At 48.7% G+C, this 23,854-nt stretch overlaps 1 protein-coding gene across 2 annotated transcripts in view; it reads right to left on the reverse strand.

The window, feature by feature from the left end:
- LOC146835267 (peroxiredoxin-like) overlaps positions 1-23,854 on the reverse strand; it is a 559,426-nt gene that overhangs the window by 516,293 nt on the left and 19,279 nt on the right. The window contains exon 3 of one of the 2 annotated variants that reach the window (XR_014960702.1): positions 888-1,886. The exons of the other annotated variant lie outside the window; for it this stretch is intronic. The gene's annotated coding sequence lies outside the window, so the exon portion shown is untranslated. Of the gene's footprint in view, positions 1-887; positions 1,887-23,854 lie in introns of those variants that run through there. 2 annotated transcript variants of the gene reach the window in all.

The following is a 23,854-nucleotide window of genomic DNA, read 5'->3' on the forward strand; positions in this document are numbered from 1 at the left end:
GGAGATGATAGGGGGATTCTTAACATGGAAGCTCCTCTCCAAAGGTGAACCAGTCCATTGCAATGGCCACTTTGTCTGCCTACTCGGACCTTAGCAGTGAGATCTGTTTGGACACCCTGTCGAAAGCAGCACAAAGTTCACATGGGACCAGGGTCAAATTACGTACCTCATCCAATCCTGCAGTTTACACTCCATACTTTTGTAGATGAGCTGTATTTGTGAAAGTTGTGTACCATGTGGGTTACTGTTGGTGTTCACAACTCTAAACAGTGTAAGGAGACAGCATTCAAGCGTTCCAAGGATTCCTATTCCTGCTAATGCATCCGCATGCTATGCCTCACTAGGTGTGGCAGTTAGTGGCACATTGATGACCATGCTTTGACAGAATCCAAGTTTTTGTGATGTTGAATTTTTGCTGCAGTGTACAGCATGCAGTCATTTCAGATGTAAGCCTTCAGGGATAAATTGTGTGTGTAGAGGTGTACATTCATGCCCAAAATATTCACCCACCATGACGCAGGCATGCTGCTAGGGTGCATACACCGGAACATGGCAGAGGGCTCAGCACCAGCACAGGGGAGAGCACAGGATTGCAGATGGTACTTTGACTATGTGTGGGGTTTCTGTGTTAGGGAGGGGACTGTGGTGATGCGGTGCAGCACATTGATGAGTGACATTCAATAATTGCTACATGTGACAGTATGTTTTTTCCCATCTAATTACTCATGCTTACAAACCTTCAGCTTGTACTTATGCACTATTCTACGTGTGTCTGGATTAGCAATCATACATTAAACACACTGGTAATGTTGAGTGGCACCAACCGGACACAAGGGCCCATTGTCCTTGACAATCAAGTGTGGAAACAACCGTAGTTGACATGTTTGAGGGTGTTGTGAACAAGATACCTTATTTTTGAATTTGGTTTTATTTTCATACATTGTTATAGTCACAATGTTTCTTAATTCAGATTTTTAAACACAAAAACATGTTTTATGACACAGTTTTTATATTTATCTGGAGACTCTTGTGTGGCGGACATTGTTCTCATAGCAGTGAATGGTTGGTGGTTGTCATCCGACAACTGTGACGTACAGTAATTTATTGGGATGTCTTCCTCTGTACATGTGTTGCAAATTCATCCTCGGAGTCTTCAGTGTGTGTGTTGGTTTCTGGGTTTAGTGCTGGCCATGTTGTCCCACTGCTACCACCAGCTGTGGCAGTGGATGTGTGTGGGAACACATGTTCAGGTGACATAAATCTCACCGTTAGAGCATTCAGCATCAGTTGCTGATTTTTAATCACGGTCAGCAACTCTGCATGAAATGCTGTGAGTGTTGACATGTATTGTTCCTGACGTTGGTGCATCTCTCTCATTTGGTTATCAATACTTTGGAGGTGCTGGGCTACATCCCTGGTGGCACTTTGTGTTGTTATTTGCACATGCCTCTGGCTCATAATGTTCGAAATGTTTGCCAGCGATTGTGCAATCCCCGGTGTTTGGTTTGAGCTGCCTTGCTCAGGGCTGATGTTCACCAACTCTGGATTTAGGCTTTGTAGGATTGCTTGCAGTGTGCCACCCATGCTCAACCCACCAACGTGTACCTCATTGAGGAGGTCACGCTGTAGAGAGACAGCAGTTTGTTGAAATTCACGCTGGGTGTCCTCCCACTCTGTGCTTATGTTTGTGGGTGCAGGATCTGTTGGGGCTGGGTTTTCCACTTGATCAGCAAGCCCACGGTTGTCAGGCTCTGGAGGTGGTGTAGGTGAGTGCAGAGTTTCAATGGGCTCCTCAAGTGTGCCATTGTCTATGGAGAGAGGGTTGTCTTCAATGTCGTCCAACTGATTGCTGTCATCCACCTGTTGTGATGTGGAAGCAGCATTATCTGTAAAAGTAAGATGCAAATCTGTTAGTGGTGTTTGCATGTTGTATTGTCTAGCTGTTTTGTGTGAGGCATCACATGTGTCTTTTCCAAGGTGATCTTTGTGGCACATTCTAGCGATCTCTGTCCTTAGGCACACATATTCTTCATACTCAGAGCCACTTGAATGGACTAAGCACCACTTATCATTACATTAGTCTGGCTGTTGATCGATATGCATTGATGCTGACCTGTGTACTTACACCACAATTGTAAACTTACTATTAGTGGTAGCTGACATTTCATGCCAACACTGCAAGTGTAAATTTGTATGTGATTCAAGTGTGTTGTCCTCCTTTCAAAACACAAACAAATGAGATGTGTCCCTGCACATTCCTGTTACATTACGGACCATGTGTGCCATCTACGACACACACTAGTTAGCATGAGTTGTGTTTGTGTCAGCCTATCACCCACTAACGACACACTGTTCCTCCAGCTCTTACAATACAGTGTGACGTGGCAAGATTTGCTGTTGTCCTCAATAAAGACTGCCAGGAATACTGCAACGATATCATTACTAATCACACCATTGGCAAGCAATGAGTGTAGTTGTAAAAAGATTATAGGCAAATGCTAAATATATTCAGCGAGAATTAATCTTGCATCAACTGTGTGTAACTTGGCCTGTGAGTCAACCTACAATGTGGGATATTAAGCTAACATTGGTTATAATGCTACATGTATTAGCCTGTGCCCAGTACCTCACAGGGCATCAAATCTGCAAGGTTCCCCGGTGAGACGGTGGCCTGATATATGCTGTCCACTAGTTGAACTGTGCAGCTTGTACCATTCCGAAAGACACCTTCTGATGATAGTATGAAGAAAGCCTTTGTTGAAAGCTATCCTAGTGGTAGGTATGGAGAGAAGACTTAATGGGAATTTCAGAAGGACTGTGCAGCAGGATTTTTTAACCAGTGTATGATGTCTGGAATTTCCACATGGAAGGAATAACGCACCAGGGATATGTTTCTAATTTATGTATTTAGGTTTACGCACACCCCTCTAGTCTATTTATGGGCCTAGAGTTGAAAATACTGAAGTTGCAGGATAACAATCACCAGCAAGATCAGTATTACACGTTTTGGCCCTAGGGGAGTTCCAATACATATACCAATACATTGATATTTCAATCACACCTGCACTAGACACAACCTGTATAATCTCTGGGAGCCCAAGGGACCACCCAACAGAGTGACATATGGGACACATGGGGACTGTATGCAGTGTGAGACCACAACCACAGGTTCACATAATCTTCAATGTGCAATGTCGTGTTTGTAAATTTGAAGATTAGGGGGTCTTCTGGTCAAGTCCGGAACAAAGCCTTTTTGAGTTCAGATATTCTGGGACTCGCACACACATGGCCACCAGGGTACTTGCGTTTGGCCACCCAGGGAATCAGGGTGCACAGGTGTCTTTTGGTGTTGGCTTGTTGCATCCATTTCAATGTGAGGCTGCTAAGTACTTCATCTGCCGTGAAGAGGAGACATGTTTTGCGAGATCCAAACCTGGTTCTATGATGTAAGGAACCAGAAAGCATGGTGGACAGAGTGTTGGTCACTTGCCCGTGACCTAGGACAAGATGGAACACTGACCACTTATGTGTTGTGCTTCATGTGAGTTGATGTGTGTCTTGACTCTTCATCCGCGATGTCCTTGAGGCATTGAAGAAGTCCACGTGCGCAATTCGAGATGTGCCCCGAAGTCTGTTGGTTGCTGCATTTTTTGTGGCGAGTGAGAACCCAACAAGCCTTGTCACCGGCAACTCAATGGATTTTAGAGGAGGGACTGCAGTGCAGACCTGCAAGATCTGAGGGACTCACCCAGCAAGGGTAAGTCAGGGCACATCTGGGGCAACCAGGAAAGGCCAAGTAGAAGAGGAATTGCCTTTGTGGCCACCTGCTAACCAACAGACTAGTGTTTGCAAAGGTGCATGGAGCAGGCGCACTTTCAGCTGGCACACAGGTCCCTCGTGGAGTGGAGGCCAGCAACTTTTGTTGCAGGTGGTGCTCACGGCTGGGGCTAGTGGGAGCCCAAACCACATCTTCGAGGAGGATCAGGAAGTTGCTGTTGCTGCAAAAGATGACGGGGTCCAGGGGTCACTGCTTCACATCACCCACGGGCCTCAGCTTTGCTGTGGACTCAGGGTAGCCTTGGGGAAGTCTGGAATTCCACCTCTGGTGATGCACTGACTATTGCATCTGGCAGGAGCTTCAGCAAAGCAGACAGTTATTTTGTTTTTGGGGTGGCAGACGAGCTGGGGAGTCACTCCTTGACCACAAGGGGTCTTTATTCTGAATTCTAGTTGTGATAGAAATTCCAAGGTACAGGAGATATATGGAACCTATTTTCATCAAGGGTAATCTCAAGTCCTAGTGACAGGAGTCCTATACTTATAGTGGTTTTAGGGGATGGACTTACTGTAATGACCCACCTATATGTGGTGTTTGAGTGAGGGGTGGTTACAAACATTTCCTTAGTCCTGTTTCATGCAAGTGCAGGGGCAGTTAAACCCTGCAAGCGTTCAAAAGTGGCCTATGCACATGGTCAGCAAACGTGCACCCACACCAGGACTTCAATGCACCCGAGAGTGGTCCCGCTCAGATACAATACACACCTGCCTGTCTGGCGATGTGGACACTCCTCCCCTCAAAATGAAGCTATTGTCCAGCCATCCCCTGCAGGACTTTTGGTCAGCAGGAGTAGGGCAGACCCGTGTCTGTGTCTGGGAATTACTTTTTATGATGCCAGGGCTCAGGGAGGTCCGACCAGGTTTACCCAGTGTGACCATGTCTCTCCCTCTCGAATGGTGGAATGCTACCCCCACAGACAGTACTTGAGGGGGAGAAGAATTCCAATGCGGTTGACAACACCCAACATGTTTCGAGGCACACATTCCAAAGTTGGCATTTACCACAAGGTAATAATGCACTTAAGTGTATATGGTATGGCTGTATCACATGACAGCCGTACGGATGTATTCCCACAAGCTGCATGAAGGCTCATCTCACACTTGGGCACCCTCTCACATTACACCACGCACTCTACCTTCCGGATTGTCAAGTCCTGCCATAGGAGTGGCGTATGGGTTTATATGCGTCAGTCAAATAGTAGTTATATAGGTAGACTATACCACAATGAGAGGTGCAAGCACACCCTTAGCCAGACTGCAGTAGCCTACATGTGTGGCCATTTGTCAATGGTTCCCAGGGGTGGGATCATACATGCTTCAGACCTTGGTATGCCTGTGAGGTACCTATGCCCTAGGTACATAGTACTGCATATCGTGGGGGCGAGAGGACGCAGCTAGGCATTGGTCCTGATTATCAGGGACACAGCCAGACTAAGGTTGGGGAGAGAGTGTGACACCAGCAAAAAGTGGGGGTACCCATGTGAACCAGATCCTACTCTCACACACCCCGCCAAATGCCTTGCAAATGCAGGTAGCAAGGGAAACTGCTTAAGTATGAGGCTACACCACTGAGTACATGCAGTTGGATGGGCACGACCATTGTGCATCACATCTAATTGGGCAATTGTACTACACAATGGCATACGAACCCATGTAGCCAACAATGGCTTCATGTCTCATGGTGCCATTGCTGGCCTGCTATTAGTGAGTCAACCTGGGCTACGGAGGTGCTGTCTATTTGGTGGGCTCTGTTGTTGGGAATTGAGGCATTGGTGGTCACCTGTACCTGTTGTTGGAGCCAGCATGGTTGCATGGTGGCATGCTTCAGACTTGTGTGTGAAGACACCCTGTAACCCCATGCATTTGTGAATGTTACCTGTTCTCAGGGGTAACTACCGATGGTGTGAGACATTGCATACCATGGCCCAACAGTGCACTGAGCTACACAAGGTATATTGTCAATGGTGTTCAACGCATATCTGCACCCTAGGCCACAGGATGGGTCGATGGCCCGACGCTGTGGAGGGTTTTGACCCTGAGCTGAATCTCACGTATGAATCATTGGCACTCAAGTTACAAACATGAGGGATGCATGTAGCATCCCCGTCATTGTGTCCTTGGCCAGCTGTCTTTGCAGGACATGCTCAACCCAGGCCTGGGTAAGTCCACCTAGCAGAGGATCCTGCTGTCTGATTAACCGACATTATCAATGTGCATCAGGTATCACCACTGTGTGGATGTCCAAGGGAGTGCAGGGTGTGATGTGTAGTGTAGGATGGCCATGACATGGTAGTGAGCAGGGGTAATGCCTGTGGGTGCAGGAAACCCAATGGGGGAATATCCTTTATGGATATTTAGATTTTGGTCCATGATTTTGAGTGGTGCTAAACAGTGAAGCAACTACCATGATGGTCAAATATCTAAGTACTGTTGCTACATTTCCTTTCTGTGTGTGAGGGAGATTGGGTCTGCTCGAGTCAGATTTCGGCCCATGACTCAGTAGTATGCCTAATGAAGTGCACAATGTCTGGTCATTTGTCCTCTCAGTCTGGCACAGACATTCATGTGCACTTCCATGTTCACAATGCCGACAGCATTAAAGCTTGCATTGAGTACATGGCCACCCATCAAGCCCCTGTCAGAACGCACTGTCCCTGCGCGCATGATCAATCACAAGACCACATTGCAGACTCATAGTCCCAGGTGCACAGTTTACACATGGCCAGGCCTTGTCACACATTTTCATTTGTGATGTGATGTAAGGCACACACTTACAACCCCCCCCACATCCCTGCCCCCTCCAGTGTATTTTCTGCATTAGTTCTCTAGACAGCTGTCCAGTGCCCCCTACATAATTTGTCAGTGCCAGATGCTGTGCAGCACTGTGCATCATGCAGACCTGTTATGAACTTACACAAGATGTCTTCTGTTGCATGGCATACTATTCATTTCTTACAGTTATGATGCATACCAATGGGTCTCATGTTACAACTGTGTATTGAGAGCTGGCTAGGATAGCGTTGTGAATTACTGTATCTACTGAAGTGATTGCAACCCTCAAAGGGACAGTTGTTACACATGACGCAAGGTAACTGTGATCCATCTCAGACCCACCCCACTAACAGTAGATAGCACATTTGGTGCATACAATACACTATTGTTATGGATTGCCCCCGACAGACACAATTTTGTCATGAATAGCCCCAATATGTCGGCCTGTGGTATATTTGTCGCCACAAATAATACAATGTGTAACAATTAATTTCTTTCCCCCAAGTGGCACCCTATGTCTATTTTCTGTCCACCATAGCCCCATATTTTCAATTTGACCCCACACTCGACGCACAGATAGCAATGTTTGACCCCAGAAAACACACGATTTACAATTTTACAGGCCAGTGACGGCATCCTGTTTAGCTTGTGACCACATGGAGAAGCGACTATTGTCCCTTTTTTCTCTCAACATGATTCACAATATTGATAATTCTTTCTCAAGAATACTATGCTTACATTGCTATGTCAGGAAGGAAATATTTACATATGCTTTGATGGATGGAACTCCCATTTGTTGCATCACAATGCACTGATTTCACATGTCAGGTGAAGGCAAATGCAAGGCTGTGGTTACTTGGTATTGACATTGAAATGTGATGACTGTGTTGTAATGTACATCTAGCATGAGGGAGGGTAGCTATGGGTAAAATCATATGCAGTCATTTGGCCCAGGACCACACACACCAGCTCGGACAATTCCTCATCTACACTCCTCTGCTGGAACATGGCCACCCACCTCGACATCCACCCTGTACGCAACCACCCCTGCCATCTTGCATTACAATATGCTTATCTTGGCCCCTGCACAAGTGTAATCTCAGGACGGACCTTGTTATACATCAGGACACCAGTGCCGTGTGCCACCCAGCAAAACACCACTACACACAACCAGATCACATACATCCTCCAAACACTGCTGGCAGTACACATGCCCACTACAGAGATGTCACCCAACCTTGCTGTTGACTCTTCATATGTCACCTGCTTCACATACACATACACCAACGTTCATTGTGGACCTGTAATCACCATCAACATAATTGACAGCTACTTCATTCCCACAGGGTCCACCACATCCATCAAAGATGAGGCATTGCCATATCCTACAAGGAAGGTGAACACTTACAATGGACATGCACTTAAATGACCCAGCATTAACCATGGTGCTAATCACGTTAACACGGCCAGACCCGGCAAGGCAACATTCACTTTGCCCCCTTCATTTGCAGGCCACCCGGGACATGTGCACCCTTTCAACAATGCCATTGTAGACGTCCTTGCACACCAGGCTCCCCCCCACACTTTCCTACTTCAGGAACTCTGGTTCCACATGCACAACACCCGTGACCAGGACACCATTGGCTACTTGGTGAAATATCTGCCATCAGACTGAGAGAGCTATTGCCAACACCAAGCAACATTGCTCAAGACGTTGACAGGCACATCTCCTCCACAGTAGACGTATTGAACTTCAGCCACACCACCATATTGACGTGGACCAACCCTCATTGTGTGTGTCACTTGTTCAACATGCCCAGCATACAGCACCACCATCATTGATACACATCCCAAAGGTGTTGTGGCCATCTATTTGGTTATCATGGACTCCCTGGGCCACAGCACTACGCCTACACTTTCACTGTATGACCCCGCTGCACACGTCCTCCACCCACAGTTCAAAACCTGCCCACACCTCAAGGCCATACAGGCAAGATGTAGCACATGTTTGCACCTTATTGGCTACATGACGCAAGTATGCATATGCATGACCTTGTGCACATCTTTTATGTACTCCTTGCACTGCATGATCTTCACTTTGGATATTCATAAAGGTGAGATGCCGGTGGTGCAAGTCCCTACATAAATGATGTCCAGTATGTGTGCTCAATCAGATATGGACATGGTGGTGCATTTCTGACATTAGAAATGTGTGATTGACATATGTGTGAGACTGACATTGTGGAGGTTTGTACTTGTGGAGTGGGACACCTCCGCGCCGCACGGCCACCAGCTGCTGCGGGTGCCCCTCTGCCCTGCCTAGCTGCCTCGCTGCCTGTCGCGCTGCCGCTGACCGCGCCCCCTCCTCCGAGAGGCGCGGTCCGTGCCTGCCTGCCGGCTGCTCGTTCTGGTGTTGAGAGTTCCCTTGACTTGTAACTTTGTGCTTCTCCGTTTTTCCTTGTGATTGTGCCCGTGTTTTTGTGATAGTATTCTGGTATTTGTGCCCGTGTTTTGCTATCTCCTTCCTGTCTGCCTGCCTACCTCGCCGAGCCCCGCTCCCCCTCCCCGCTTCCCGCCACCGCCGCTTAGCCCCGCCCCTTTTGCCTTCTGTATCCCTCCACGCTCCCGCCTCCCAGCTGCCCCGCCCACCCGCGCACTTGGCCTTATATGGCGACCGTGCGAACGCGCAGCGGTCACGCGCAGCGGGCGCGCCGATTGTGCGCCGAAGGCGCGCCAAAGGTGAGCCCGTCTGCGCCCGTCCGCGACCGGATCGCGACCAGCGCCAGGACCCCTGGCCCACGTAGACCCCGACCTACCCACCTGACGTACTCCGCCGCCACCCTCACCGCACTCAACACCGGCCGACCCCCAGAATGCCACCAAGCCACACCACGACTCACCCATGGACCTTTCAGCTGCCACGCCTGCAAGTTCTCCTGCATCCGGACCTGCCCCGCACCAGCAGCCGCCAAGTCGAACAGCAGCAGCACCCACCTCAAGTGCATCCTGCTCAACACCCGCTCCGTCCACAGACACGCCGTGGAACTCTGGAACCTCCTAGACGCCACAGCCCCTGACGTTGCCTTCCTCACGGAGACCTGGATGAACGCCTCTTCAGCCCCCAACATCGCCATCGCTATCCCGGAGGGCTACAAGATCGTCCGGAGGGACCGCAACGCCAACCAGATGGGAGGAGGCATCGCCATCATCCACAGGAACACCATCCGTCTCACGACCAGCACGACAACTCCCTGACCACCGCCGAACACCTGCATTTCCAGATCCACACCGACCCGAACACCACCCTCAGAGGCACCCTGATCTACCGACCCCCGGGACCACGCACACAATTCAGCGAGGACATCGCCGACTTCGTCAGCCCGCATGCTCTCCCCTCCGCCGACTACATCCTCCTGGGGGACCTCAACTTCCACCTGGAGAACAACAACGACCGCAACACCAGCACCCTGCTCGACAACCTCGCCAATCTTGGACTCAAGCAGCTGGTATCCACCCCCACCCACCTCGCCGGACACACACTCGACGCCGTCTTCTCATCCTGCAAAGACATCGACTTCAGCCACGCCACAGAGCTTCAATGGACGGACCACAGCTGCGTCCACTTCACCTTCAAGAGAACGATGACCCACCACCACCAGCAACAGGCCGCCCGCAGAAGCTGGAACAAGATCACAGCAGACCAGCTCGCCACCTCCCTGAGCCAGCACCCTCCTGCCAGCTCAGCGAACCCCAGCCAGGCCGCCAACAACCTCACAAAGTGGATCAGCAACTGCGCGGACGAACTCGCCCCGCTGAGGACCCCGCCCAGCAGACCCGGCAGCAAGAAAGCCCCGTGGTTCACCGACGAACTCAGGAGCTCCAAGAAGAACTGCCGAGCCCTCGAGAAAGTCTGGAGAAGGGAACCAACACCGGACAACAGGACCACCTTCAAGCTGCCCACCCGGAAGCACCACCAGCTGATCCGCGCCGCCAAGAAAACTGCCTTCAAGGACCGGCTGGACAACAACGCACACAACTGCAAGGAACTCTTCAACATCATGAAAGAGCTCTCCAACCCCAGCGCAGGAAACAACGACATCACCCCATCGCAAGACCTCTGCAACTCCCTCGCTTCATACTTCCACAACAAGATCGCGGACATACACAACAGCTTCAACAACCAACCAACGCACACCAAGACCGAACAACCACCCCTCACCACCACCCTCCATGCCTGGACTCCGATCAGCACCGAAGACACCATCCGCACGATGAACTCCATCCACTCCGGATCACCGACCGACCCCTGCCCTCACCACGTCTTCAACAAGGCTGACGCTGTCATCGCACCCCACCTGCGAGACATCATCAACACCTCCTTCGACACCGCCACCTTCCCTGAGAGCTGGAAGCACGCCGAACTCCGCGCTCTACTCAAGAAACCCACAGCGGACCCCACCGAACTCAAGAACTACCGCCCCATCTCGCTCCTCCCGTTTCCAGCCAAAGTCATCGAGAAGACCGTCAACATGCAGATGGCCGCCTTCCTCGAGACGAATGGATCCCTCGACCCCTCACAGTCCGGCTTCCGAGCCAATCACAGCACCGAGACCGCCCTCATCGCCGCCACCGATGACATTCGAGCCCTGATGGACAACGGAGAAACAGCGGCCCTCATCCTCCTAGACCTCTCCGCAGCATTCGACACTGTCTGCCACCGCACCCTAGTACAGCGCCTCAGCAACGTCGGAATCCAGGACAAGGCGCTGGAATGGATCATCTCCTTCCTGGACGGAAGAACACAGAGAGTCCGTCTACCACCGTACAAGTCAGAGGCCACCGATGTCATCTGCGGCGTCCCTCAAGGATCCTCTCTGAGCCCCACCCTCTTCAACGTCTACATGAGCCCCCTCGCGGCCATCGCACGCCAACACAACCTCAACATAATCTCCTACGCCGACGACACCCAGCTGATCCTCTCCCTGACCAATGACCCCGCCGCCGCCAGAGCCAACCTACACGAAGGGATGAAAGAGGTAGCCGAGTGGATGACGACCAGCCGCCTGAAGCTCAACTCGGACAAGACGGAGGTCCTCATCCTGGGCTCCTCACCCTCCGCCTGGGACGACTCCTGGTGGCCTCCCGCCCTGGGCACCGCACCCAAACCGACAGACCATGCACGCAACCTGGGCATCATCCTGGACTCCTCCCTCTCCATGACCAGGCAAGTCAACGCCGTCTCCTCGGCGTGCTTCAACATCCTACGCATGCTACGGAAGATCTTCTGGTGGATCCCCACCGAGACCAGGAAGACCGTCACCCAGGCCCTCGTCACCAGCCGACTGGACTACGGCAACGCCCTCTACGCCGGTACCACCGCCAAGCTCCAGAAGAGACTCCAGCGGATCCAGAACGCCTCAGCCAGACTCATCCTCGACATCCCACGAACCAGCCACATCTCCGGACATCTGAGAGACCTGCACTGGCTCCCTGTCAACAAAAGAATCACCTTCCGCCTCCTCACCCACGCACACAAGGCCCTACACGACCAAGGCCCCAGCTACCTCAACAGCCGAGTCAACTTCCACGCTCCCAAACGCCACCTCCGATCAGCCAACCTCGCCCTCGCCACCGTCCCCCGCATCCGAAGAGCGACTACAGGAGGAAGGTCCTTCTCCTACCTGGCCGCCAAGACCTGGAACTCCCTCCCGACCGACCTGCGCCTGACCCAAGACCACCTCTCCTTCAGGAAGAAGCTGAAGACATGGCTGTTCGAGCAGTAGCGGCACCCCCCCACCCCCAGCGCCTTGCGACCCTACGGGTATGTAGTGCGCTCTATAAATGTCATTGATTGATTGATTGATTGAGTAATATGTGGTCAACAATATGCAGACGTCAGACTACGGCACGGTGAAATTTCTATCTGCTATGCCCAACATGACCCCTTCATTGCTATTGTGAATTTTTTGTTACTTACCAGTTGTCTGCTGTTCTGTTTCTCTTGCGGCACTGTCCTGTCCAGAGATTCCACTCACTATCTCCTCTGGGATGACTCGTGCCACCCGCTCCTCCAAGTCATCAAGTGACTCCTGATGTGCTGGGCTGCCTCCTCCGGTTTGTAGTGCGGCCTTGCGGTTTGCAGCAAGTTTTTCTTTGGTGCGCCACTTGTAATCATGCCACCTTTTTTTGCAGTCCAGCACGGTCCGCTTCGCCTGTCCCACACAGTTGATTTTTGTGACTAGTCGCTGCCAGATTGCCTCTTTTTTTGAAATGGGCAGCTTGGAGTTGACAAACAGCTGGTGCTGGTGGTTGGTGACCTCCGTCACCAGGATTTCGTTCTCTTCATTGCTGAAGTTTGACTTCCGCTTGCGTTTGGCCACTGGTTCAGCCTGGCCATCAGGACTTCTGCTGCCAGGGTTTGCGTGTGGGTCCTGGGTGCTGGTGTCACCTTCAGCTTCCATTTTTGGCTCCTCTGTTCTGAGTTATGTGTTTCAGCAGATTTGCGTCGCTTTCCGGGTCGATTATTCTCGCTTCACGCAGTGTGCGTCGACGCAGTCTCTTCAGAATGGCGTTGCGTGTCGTAAGGCATCCTTGCGTGACTTTTCACGTGGTTGCGTCGGATTGACTTGCGGCACCTTTGCGACACCTGCGTCATTTTTTCTGACGCAGGTTACCACGTTGCGCCACGCTCCGACGCCTTGTTGATATGGCGCATGTCTTTTGACTTGCGTTGTCGCAGTGTTGCCGCAAGTTTTTTGACGCATCGCTGCGGTGCGGCAGCGATGCGTCACTCTTCATAAATCTGCCCCTTAGTATGGCGATGATGTGCGGAGAGAATATTTCAATTTTTGGAAGATCTCTAAAACGCTTGAGATCTATAGTAAAGTTAAGGGATGGAAAGCTTGGCATGTTTGTTGCGCGTCTGTATGGGGATAAGAGCGGAGAGATATTTCAAATTTTGGAAGATCTCTAACACGCTTGAGATCTATAATAAAGTTAAGGGAAGGGAAGGAAAGCTTGGCATGTCTGTAGCGCGTCTGTGTGGGGATAAGATTAGGATGTTATTTAAAAGGAATAACCAGTTCTTACGAATTATTTTTATAAGTTTTATGAGTCGATTTCGTTTTGTAAACAATACGGGTTTTAAAATGAAAAAAATTACCGTATATCATGTAATTCAAGGTAGACCGGTGGGAGTTGTAAGGCTCCTCTTCGTCGCTAGAGGTCAGGTTGCGGTTTACACAAGTAAAAGCTGGCATTTTATGTGATCTACTGAAAGGATTATTAATGACACTTTCTTTTTATCAGACTTTAATGTATAAAGGATAAAATATTGTTTTCACTAGCAATTATGTTGCACGCAGTATAAAAAAAAAATAAAAAAAAGGAAATCAACGCTTCGTTTGCTGCCTGTGTGGTCGGGGCACAGTAGGCATCCCACATTCAGGGGCTTATTTATAAGAGGTTTGTGCTGACAGGGGGCCACTTTTCTGAGGCTCCGGAGAGGTCACTTTGCGTGGCTTTGCATGCCCTCAGACATATAGGGGCAGATTTATGTTGCCTGGCGCATCCCTGCAAATCAGCAAGGATGCGCCAGGAATGATGCGTCACGCAAGTTTACCCTTGCGCCACACATGATGCGCCGCATTTATAATGCGGCGCATCATGGCGCAGGAATAAACAGATGCGTGACGCATCCAATGGCGTAAGGTTGGCGCAGTGCTTCAGTTGCGACGCAACTCCAGCACTGTTCCAACCAACCCTATCCCTAACATGGTGCGTCAAGCCTTACGCCTGCTTCAAGCAGGCGCAGGGTTTTGGCGCATCAGCGTTGGGAAAGTGACTCAGTCAAATCTTATAGATTTGACTGAGTCACTTTTCAGGGGCGTTCCTGCGACGGAACGCCCCCCCCTATGTCGACACGCCCACGTGAAACCTGACGCAGGTTTTACGTGGCGCAGGGCTTTACATCGTGACGCATCTCCATAGATGCGTCACGATGTAAATATGGCGCAACGTGGCGCAGGGTTTACACCGCCGCTGCGTCACAAAAGTGACGCAACGGCGGCGTAAAAGTGGCGCATCTCCGACATTGATCTGCCCCATGGAGTACGACAAAGCAGCGCAAGTCGCGGCCTTGCCTTATTCCGCATCAAGGACACGGTCCATGGGCGCTGCAGTGAGTTTTCCCACGCAGCATCCATAGATTTAGACACTGCCCTAGATTTCCTTCATCACGCAAACCTGGGACAGCGCCACAACCTTATGCGTCCCCAGAACAGGTATAAGAAGGAGGGGGCATATCAGCAAGCCGGCGATAAAAATTATCGCTGCTTTTGCGTCCGTTTTCTGACAAAAAGCGGCGATAATTTTATTGCCTTATCAGCAAGGTCACGCTATCGCGTAAAACCTTAAAACCTTGCCTTATCGCCATTTCCCTTAACGCCCATCTTTGCATCTCTAATGAGATGCAAAGATGGGCATTCCTCCCCAGGATAACGGGAGAAATGTCGCTAAGCGACATTTCTCCTATTATCAAGCCTCACGCAAAGCAGCATAGTGACAAGAAAAGTAGCGATAATCTCTGTTATCGCTACTTTCCTTACGCCTGTTTTGAAACTGACTTAGCCATGATATCCTATGGAAGGTAGATATAATGGCTAAGTATGTGAGGCCCTATCAGCAAGCTATCGCCATAAATTGTGTGATTATCGCTGGATTTCCAGCGATAATCGCACATTTGGCAGCTTGCGCTCTGAATTTTATCGCTTTGGAGATAAGCGTTGCTATTAGCACGCTATCTCCGCAATAAAATTCAAAGTTGGCCGGCGATAATTATCCTCACGCTAATAGCGCTGAGCGATAATTATCGCCGGACCATGCTGATATGCCCTGAGATTTTAACATTTTTTATTTCTACACTTTTTTTAGGTCGAGCGTGAGCCAGTGCGCAACCGCTGCTCTGCGAAGATCTGTGGTAGTTCAGTATGGAGAGAAGCTTCGCCCACTCACCATTGCCTCGTGTGTTTGTCCTTTGTAAATGCTGTCTTCGGATTCATTATGAGGCTTGTTAGTCCCACCTTAGTACAGCCATGTCGTCATTAGTATCCTCCCATGGCTACTGGGCCCTTTACTTGGATGTTACACAGTTCGTGTACTCTTTGTGTATTGAGCCCGGCCAATGGCGTAGGCCACCCAGAGCGTGGTGTCCCTTCCTTTCCTGTGACGCTCGGGGCGCATGGAGCGAGAGGACTTTCACTCGCTGCGCGCAGAGCTGCGCGTTAGCCCGGAGGACACAGAGGTCCATCACCTTCCAGGACTTCACCATGGGCTTCCACGGGACCCAGGCCTCACCCTGGCTACAGAGAGTGGGCCTGGGGGGCCGACACAAAGGTTCCCAGCAAGCCGGAGGGCGAGCACGGAGGAGACCCCTTTAATCTGGCTTCTTTAACTGGATATTTGTATTTCTTTACCTTTCATGCAGCACGCCGATCGCTCTAGGTGTCATTTTCAAATGTTGCAGATGAATCCTCATGTTTTTTTCTATGGAAGTCTTGCTACTTGGAAAGCGTCTAGCTCGCGCTGCGCTTGCAATTGCTGCTATATTGACTACTTCTGGTACCTTTTTAAAATAACCCGTTTTTTCATCTGTGTTAGTTCTTATTTTACATTCACCCTGATTTTAAAACTGCGCCCTCTTACCTGCACATTAAAAGTATTGTCACCGCTGTTGAGCGGGTCCATTCCCTGGGATTTCTAGCGTTTGCCGGCCATATTGGGGGAACTCCGGGATGCCTGGCGGCGCCATTTTGGAGGTTGACGTTCTAGCTGTCATAAGGACGCTAGACCGCTATTTAAGGGGGTCATGACATCGCGCAGCGGATCCGCGCAACGGCACCGCCGGATTTCCGCCGGAGTTACGCCTGAGTTCAGCCTGTCTGCGCCCGTCCGCGCTGAGGACGGGCTGTTGGTCGGGATGGACCCGAGTATCCTTCCACATCCTCAACAGGTAGTGAGGGAATATTCCCTACAGGAGATGCTAGCTCTGAGACCATTGCCCTTAGCGTGTCACTCTTGCTCGACTCTGGAGGGCTTGCGACGCTCTTCTATCTGTATTACTTGTGGGGCGGCGTTTCGTCCTTCCTTCTCTTGTAGGACGACACCTCAAATCTCTCCATTATCGCAGACTGCTACTCAATCTAGAAAGGGTTTCCTGATTAATGCTAGGTCGCTCATTAAGAATAACATAGCGTTTCATGAGTTTGTGATCGATAGGCAACCTGATTGGGTATTCGTGACGGAAACTTGGGCATCTGACTCTTCTGGTCATGATTTAATATTGGCGATACCTGAGGGTTTTACGCTATATAGACAGGATAGATTAGGACGTAGAGGGGGAGGGTTGGCAATTCTTTGTAGAGTCTCATTTTTGTGCTCTATAAAAACCCTGTCTGAGCCCTCGGACCCCTTTGAGGCTTTGTATTTCTGCATTTCGTGTTCTTCCACAGTCTCTTTTACTGGCATTCTTGTTTATAGAGTGCCTGGTCCTAGAGCCAGCTTCTGCTCCGAGCTATTTCGAATCCTGGAGCCCTATTTTGGCAAATCACATATGACCATTCTTGGGGACCTAAATTTCCATTTGGACGACCTGGGAGCCAAGGACACCTCTCAGCTGATGGACTCGCTGGAAGCCTGTGAGTTCATTCAGCTGGTAAAAAGTTCAACACATCGGGCTGGTCATATATTGGATGGGGTGTTCTCCAACGACTCTAGACTCTCGGTTGGCTCCCCCATGCCTTTGGCCTGGTCGGACCATTTGGCAGTACCCCTAGGATTTGCATTTTCGGTTGAAGAGACCCGTAATGCTGCCTTTAGTAACAGAGGTCTGAAAAGAAGATATAGGAACATTACTAACCATGCCCTTGCTCCTTTTTTAAGAGGCTTTGAGACTTCGGCCTCGCGAGATGCGGATGGTGCGGCTCAAGAGCTTGCCAATTCTATTACCATAGCGGTTGATGCTCTAGCCCCCGCTTCTTTGCGTTATGTAGCTCGGCAGGAACCCTCTGCGCCTTGGTTTACGGAGCCTCTAAGACTCCTAAGACAAACATGTAGAACTAAGGAGAGAAAATGGCGTAAGTCGTGGGATCCCTCTGACAGAGAGGATCACAAACTGATGCTACGAGAGTACAAAGCTAGAGTGATCAAAGAGAAGCAGGAGTTTTTCTCGAATCTGACGACCTCTCTTTCCTCGTCCAAAGAGCTGTTTAAGATCGTGGACTCTCTATGTTCTCTTCAGGTACCCGATCCAGTTGTGGGCTCACAGGAGCTATGCAATAACATCTCCGAATTCTTTTTTAAGAAAATTTCGGACATTCACCTTGCCTTAGAAACCCAGAGGAAGACGTTAGACGATCTCTCCCTTCTCAATATTAAGATCTCAGAATCTCTGATGAGAAATCCAATTAAGACTCTCACCCACTTTCCTTCGCTTTCCCCTGAGGAGCTTAATCTCCTGTTAGACAGGACTAAGTCGGCCTCTCCTGTGGATCCCTGTCCCCTGCAAGTGCTAAAGGACTGCAGGGATATCCTCCTGCCTCCATTATTGGAAGTTATGAATGGGGCTATGGCCCAGGGTATTTTTCCCTCGGTCTGGAAAAAGGCCATAGTGAAGCCTCTTCTTAAAAAACCTTCCCTCGATCCTGGAGTGTTGAAGAATTTCAGACCTATATCCCTGTTACCTGCTCCCGCAAAGATGCTTGAAGCCCATTTAAACCTCCATCTATCCACTTTTCTTGATTCCTCTGAGTTCCTGGATAGTTCTCAGCATGGATTCAGGAAATTTCATAGCACTGAATCTGCCCTGACCATGGTGGTTAATAAGATCCGCCGTAAGGTTGATTTGGGTCAGACAACTATTCTGGTCCTGTTGGATCTTACTGCAGCATTCGATACCCTGTCTCCCTCTACTTTAACATCTCGGTTAAGGGAGGCAGGGGTGGCAGGACCGGCTTTAAGTCTTCTTGACTCTTTTTTACATCTCAGAGAGCAAAGAGTTATGCTTGGAGAGTTCCTCTCCCCTGCTAAATCTCTGCAATGTGGGGTGCCCCAGGGGTGGGCCTTAAGTCCGACTCTATTCAACATCTATTTGGCCCCCCTTGCCAGATTAGTAAGATCACAGGGGATGGAGGTAGTGTCGTATGCCGACGACACGCAAATTATGGTGTCCCTAGCCCACTCTGTTAGTTTATCTGCGTCTGGCTTTAGGTCCTGTATGCAGATGGTGGCAGAGTGGATGATTCTAAACTCCCTAAAACTTAATGCCAACAAAACAGAGGTCCTGGTCTTTGGTAAGGACCAGGACATTTGGTCTAGTGAGTGGTGGCCTATATGTTTAGGAACTTGCCCCACTCCCTCCCAATCGGCTAGGAATCTTGGCGTCATTTTTGATACCTCATTGTCCATGAATCTCCAGGTTAACAGGACGGTGGCCACTTGTTGGGGAGTCATTAAGATTCTTAAAAGAATCCTTCATTATCTGTCCCCGCAGGCACGTAAGCAGACCGTAACTGCCCTTGTAGGCTCTAGGCTAGATTATTGTAACGCTTTGTATGCGGAGTCCAATAAGCATCTTATCCAGCGTCGTCAGGTTGTGCAGAATGCGGCTGCCAGATTTGTTTTGGCACTTCCAATGGACTCCTCTGTAACACTGGCCAGGAAGAATCTGCACTGGCTCCCTATTAATTTTAGGATTTCTTTTAAACTCCTTTGCCTTACTTATAGAGCCCTTCTGGCTGGCCCTTCAGAGGCTTTGGGGTGCTTGTTGACCCGCTACAATCCCAGTAGGCGTCTTCGCTCCTCAGACTCCAATCAGTTGGTAGTCCCTCGCTCCAAGAAGGTCAGATGGGGTGGCAGAGCTTTCTCCATCGTTGCTCCGCTACTCTGGAATACTCTCCCTTTGGAGATTAAGTCCCAACCCTCTCTGGCCCTTTTCAGGAAAGCTCTTAAGAATTGGTATTTTATAAAGGCCTACCAGTAAGTTCCCTATTTTTTTACCTAGTTAGCTTTATTTGGTTAGGCGCCTTGATGCCCATTGGGCTAAGTTGCGCGGTATAAGTCTGCATTCATTCATTCATGGAACCATTCTGGCATAATGCCGTGTTCCTGTGTAAGCGATTGTTGTAGAAATGGTGTATTCATAAAGACACATGGTCACACAGATGTGACATCATTTGAGGCTTACGTCCTCCATTTGATTCCTTACAGAAATAGTCACGGTATACAATAAAAGGTTTGTAAATTCTTGAACAATGTCTATCTGATTTTTGAAGTTCAGAACAATAAGCTGGTGGCGGCACATTTGAACCTTGCTTCCTTTCCTTGCAGCAGCTTGCCAGCAGGACACGCTGTGCCCTTGTGGTTTCAAACGTCCTCATCAGCAGTGCAGTTTTGTGGTTTAAGTCACTTGGGCTTTGGTTTTTAATGTGCAGGAGGTTGCAAATTTGTAGGCATCTCAGAGAGACCTACATTTACAGTGTGCATAACATGTTCATCTGTGCCCGTGCACTGTGCGTCGCTCGCTAGGGTTGCAGATGTTTACAAACCAGTATTTTGAAGGTTTGCTTATCTTGTAAAAGAGTGTTCACTGATTCAGTGTTGTAGCAGTAGCGCATGGTCCCTTAATCTGCCGCATATTTTAGGCAGCCGGCATCGTATTTATGTCATATACAGACTATAAAAGCTGCCTTGTTGAGAGCAGCACAAACAATCATCCTGTACACATCTGCGGAGACCAGCGCAAAATAAAATTTTTCTGTTTGAGTGGCCATTTTTCCCTAACAAGGGCTTTTGAGGACAAAATTGTCATATGGCCCCCTTTTGGGGTCATTTGTTTATGCAGGCCGTAAGTCAGCTATTTTCAGTGGCCTTAGTCAGGGCCATTACAATTATGCAGCAGGAGAGGCCCAAATTATGCAGCAGGGTTGGATAAATTATGTGGCAAGCAAAGGCATATTATGCAGCACATTTTGAGAAAGTATATCTTCATTATTTTGCCATTCCTAAACTTGTTAACACTGTCTGGGCACTTTGCTACTTAGTACCACTTTAACACCCACACACAGGCATAAGTTACAGAATTATGACCAGTCAACCTTTACAATGGATCTTCCCCGAGCAGCAACACCAGTCACTATGGAGCATATTATCAAGCTGGGCGATAAAATTATCGCCGCTTTAGTGGCAGAAAACTGCCGCTAAAACGGCGATAATGGGCTTGATAATATGCTCTATGGAATTCCAATAGAATCCCATGTTAGATGTCCTTCACATCTAACATGGGCTTCAATTGGAATTCCATAGAGCATATTATCAAGCCCATTATTGCCATTTTAGCGGCAGTTTTCTGCCACTAAAGCGGCGATAATTTTATCGCCTGGCTTGATAATATGCCCCTGTGTTTTAAATAACTTTTGAACCGTTTGAGCTCGAAACTATTTTTTGTTGAAATCTGCATACTATGCAGTAGACGATGGATTATGTGGCAAATCGATAATTATATGAAAATCGCTGCGGCCGCATAATCATACAATTCCAGTGGCTCTGGACTTAGTGTTGCACTAACTCTGAGCACAACTTCACTGCCAGGCATCCCTGCTGCTACTGACACATATGCTAGTGCTCCGCCCCATTTGTGACGTCTGGCACGGCATTATGGGGCCTATTCTGATGATGGGCGGATTCGCCACCACCGGTCAGATTATGATGGCGGTGGTGACCGCGGCCGTGTAAAAATCCATCCGCCGCTTTTGTGCCGGTGCCTCCCTTTTTCCGCCGTCTGGATTAGGATTTATTTAGAAAGTTTTATAGAGCGCGAACATGACCCTTGCGGGTATCAGACCGCTGTACATACAGAGAGAAATGGACTGGACAACCTATGGTTGAGCCAAAAAGAATTTGCTTATCTTAACAAAAATGACTTCTCCATACCTGCGTTTTACACGCTACCTAAGATACATAAGGACGACAAAAAAACCCCCGGAAGACCAATTGTGGCTGGTTGCCAATCCATCTTACAACCACTAGCTGAATATGTTGATTTCTTCATAAAACCTTTTGTAATGTTAACACAATCTTACACTAGAGACAGCACACATGTGATCACAGCAGTAGAAGGTCAACCTTTTAACAAGCAGCATAATATTCTAGTCACGATGGACATAGAAAGCTTGTATACAAGTATTCTGCAAAGAGAGGCCCTAGAAGTAATTCATGTGACATTAGAAAGGAGGCCACGTCCCCATCAGGTACCATCTGACTTCATTATCGAATGTGCAAAGATTGCCTTGGAACAAAATTATTTTCTGTTCAATGGCGACTTCTATGGCCAAGTAAAGGGAGTCGCTATGGGAGCAATTTTTGCTCCTGATATAGCGAACTTGTATGTGGCTGCCTTTGAAGAAGAGGTAATCTACAACAACAACCCCTTCAAAAATGAAATTAAAAAATATCTTCGATATATCGATGATGTTTTTATGATTTGGGAGGGGCCTACTTCGAGACTACATGAGTTCCATGTATGGCTTAATGAACAAAGTAATCATCTCAAATTTACCTTAGACTCTGATGACCAGTCTATTAATTTTCTGGATCTAAAAATTTGGAATGACGAAGGAGTATTAGCCACTAGTCTGTTCACAAAACCGACAGCAAGAAACACATTGCTTGAATACACTAGTCACCACCCACGGAACCTACGGGATAACCTCCCGTTTGGCCAGTTCCTTCGTATTAAACGGAACTGTACCAGACGGGAGGATTATTTCAGAGAGGCCAAAATCTTACAGACAAAACTGGGGATGAGAGGCTACCCAGACAGGCTGGTAAAACGTTCACTCAAAAGGGAGTGGTATTATGATCGGGAGGCACTCCTACAGAGTAAGGACCAACGTGCTCCCACATCTGAAATCATTACCTGTGTCATGACATTTGGCACTGAGTCTAATTCCATCAAAAAGATTGTGTCAAAAAACTGGCATTTGGTACAGAAAGCGGAACCACAGCTCTCGAGACCGCGGTTTGCGTTCAAAAGAGCAAAGAATCTAAGGGACTCACTCGTAAAAGCATACAAAGAACCTGCTCCGACTACACTAACAAACCTGTGGGGGCTAGCACCCATAACTGGTCACTACCCATGTGGGCATTGCATAGCCTGCCCAACGACTTCAGTAGTAAAATCCTGTGTCTTGAATGGAATTAAGTGGACAATACGCCAACATACAAACTGTCTGACAAGAAATGTCATATATTGTATAGAATGCCCCTGTGGCCTATACTATATAGGGAAAACAACACAAGAAGTCAAAAAGCGTATAATACAACACCAATCGCGTATTAGATGTGGAATCATTACCGCACCTATGGTAGAGCATTACGTGGAAAAAGAACACAACCCTACTGAAATGAAATGGTTTGTACTAGAGACTGTTAAGAACACAAAAAGGCGACAGAATGTTGAACGCCTATTGACTCTGAAGGAAAACAGGTGGATTTGGCTAGTTAAAACGGTGGAAAGGGGATTAAATTCCTTTATCGAATGGCAAACTTTAGCAACACTGTAAGCTATATGATCACCATTTGGTTGTCTCTGATGTTGTAGGACTACATACTACCTTAGAGTTCTATAATGATAGTATCTGATTCATACTGCTGATAAAGTCATCTACACTTGTGGGTTTAAGTGGCTTCCTGGCTTACATGGAGAGTATTAGCCAGGTCGTGTGCTTTGACTTGTGGCTTTTTGACCTGCTCTCCTACTACTCCAGCTTCAGGGAGATATAAATGTGGTGGCAGTAGGTCGGAACTTTGTCTCTAGTGCAAATATGCCCACCTTAAAATGGCCGATAGTCTTTCACCTGTAATAAGATGGTTTAGACATGGTCCCGCATAAGTGACTTCGCAACAGTTGTGGTATAACTAAATTTAATGGATTTTCGTAAGACAGATGGACGCCTGTAATTAGGCGGTTTATTTTGTTATGATTTGGTTGTCACTGGTTGTGACGTATCTGGAAGCCAGCTGGATATCAGGGTAGTTCGTCGCATGTACTACACTCAAAGATGGCCGACCTATTTACCACGTACTAATGACGTCTGAGACCACGCCATTATTTAGGTTCGCGTCGCCCCAGCATTCTTGCTCGGACTTTTTGGCGAGACGCGTAATGGAAGGAGAATAGCTGTGGACTTCT

Source organism: Triturus cristatus, chromosome 4_2 (assembly GCF_964204655.1).
Source record: "Triturus cristatus chromosome 4_2, aTriCri1.1, whole genome shotgun sequence".
NCBI classification, from domain to species: Eukaryota; Metazoa; Chordata; class Amphibia; order Caudata; family Salamandridae; genus Triturus; species Triturus cristatus.